This window comes from Limulus polyphemus, unplaced genomic scaffold (assembly GCF_000517525.1).
Source record: "Limulus polyphemus unplaced genomic scaffold, Limulus_polyphemus-2.1.2 Scaffold5891, whole genome shotgun sequence".
Classification (NCBI taxonomy): Eukaryota; Metazoa; Arthropoda; class Merostomata; order Xiphosura; family Limulidae; genus Limulus; species Limulus polyphemus.
This window is the reverse complement of record NW_013671501.1, coordinates 23,252-25,202: the sequence shown is the minus strand read 5'-3', so window position 1 is coordinate 25,202 and position 1,951 is coordinate 23,252. Positions and strand designations below refer to the sequence as shown.

Sequence of the window (1,951 nt, the reverse complement as noted above, 5' to 3'; positions counted from 1 at the left end):
TCAGTAAGCAAGAAATATATTAAGAATAGACACGTTTAATTATTTAACCATTAAATAAGTTATTATGGTTATAAACATCTCCTTTTCTGTGCCAAAATAAATAAAATATTACTACATTAGATTCAATTATCTACTACTTGTAATACAAATCTAAGTAAGTTAGTTTACTTAAAAATTGTATGTAAATTAACTTACACCGATTTTATATTTTTCACACATATTTCGTTTTTGATTTCCAAGTTCGATTTCGGCGTTTAGTGTGACCCTTGAGTTTTGATAAACTCGTGATGTTAGTTATACCTAGTATGTTTCGCCTGTCAATTATAATCTTGAAATTGAATTTTGTTCGTGCAACAAATGGAAAGTGTCGTGTCTTAATATATCTTTAAGTTGAAGAAATGAATCAAAATAAAATTCGTATTTGACTACCAGTAACCTATAGGCTATACCATACGTCTAGGCTGTATAGGCTATAGTACGATTTATTTTGACTTTTGGATGTGTTGTTGACCTCGTGCCTTCTAAGTTCTACTCATGCGTTTTAGTTAACTGTAAGAATAAGACATCAACTCATTCCAATTTTTAGTAATGATGGGTAAGTAGCTACCTTAACTTTGAGTAACTCAATATCAGCTTTAATATCCAAATAATTATAAAGCCTTTCCTAAAACTAATTTAAGTTTAACTTAGTTTAAGTAAAATTTACTTCATCCGCTACCTCTTAAGCCTTGAAACAACGTAGAGTTGGTCCAGAATTTGCAGTTAGGGTAGAGGCAATTTAAATTTTGCAACCTTCGTAACTTTTTACACTACTCCTAAATTTGCCCTTAACTCCAGAGAAACAAACACTGCTTCAGTGCTTGTCAAATAATAGTGCTCTTTATAAGATTTAGGCTGATAAAGTTTTCTTGTCCTTTAATGAGCTTATTTTTCTATTATATTTATTAATTTGTAAACTATTTTGGAATGATATGACTTGTTGTGACAGATTAGAGCCTTTAAGTTTTTACTGAATTGTGCCTGTCTTATTTGTATGGGGCTGTTGGTTTTGTTTTCTCATTTGACACATGAACAATTCTCCAGAGATAGATGCTTGTACTGAGAGGGTAAGGTTCATGAATCAACATTTGGTTCTGGAAGAGCACTCAAGAGAAATGACTTTTGATGTTTTATTGAAACCAAATGTAGACTTAATAAGAGTGTTTTTGGAAAGGTTATATCCTAAAAATTAGGACATTTCGAGAGAGAAACATTGGGGAGTTAATCTGAAAAAGAAAATTGCTATTGAAACTTGGGATGTTTGTTAGTTTAAATCAAGGTAGTTGGAAATTATTGTATTTTAACTAATGTTTTTTGCTTTCCAGCAATAGCCTATTTGAAAGTAAATGAATTTAGAGAAATGTATTATGAAATTTAATGTCAGCAAGAATGTGAAAACCTCTGGTAAAATATAGTTTTATTAAAATACAAATTAAAGTTAAGGAAGAATTATGGAAGTATCTTGGCTCAAAACATCAAATTCAACTTAGTGTTATATATTGGTTCTTTAAGGATTTCTGAGGTGTATTCTTGGCTCAAAACATCAAATTCAACTTAGTGTTTTATATATTGGTTCTTTAAGGATTTTTGAGGTGTATTCTTGGCTCAAAACATCAAATTCAACTTAGTGTTTTATATATTGGTTCTTTAAGGATTTTTGAGGTGTATTCTTGGCTCAAAACATCAAATTCAACTTAGTGTTATGTATTGGTTCTTTAAGGATTTCTGAGGTGTATTCTTGGCTCAAAACATCAAATTGAACTTAGTGTTATATATTGGTTCTTTAAGGATTTCTGAGGTGTATTCTTGGCTCAAAACATCAAATTGAACTTAGTGTTATATATTGGTTCTTTAAGGATTTCTGAGGTGTATTCTTGGCTCAAAACATCAAATTCAACTTAGTGTTTTATTT

General features: G+C 30.0%; 1 long non-coding RNA gene across 1 annotated transcript in view; it reads left to right on the top strand.

Annotated features, from left to right (window-relative positions):
• The first annotated feature begins 293 nt into the window (after positions 1–293).
• Positions 294–1,951, top strand: part of LOC111089323 — a 10,029-nt gene continuing 8,371 nt past the window's right edge. Inside the window, exon 1 of the long non-coding RNA XR_002613590.1 lies at positions 294–595. This is a non-coding gene — a long non-coding RNA (uncharacterized LOC111089323). The remainder of the gene's footprint in view (positions 596–1,951) is intronic.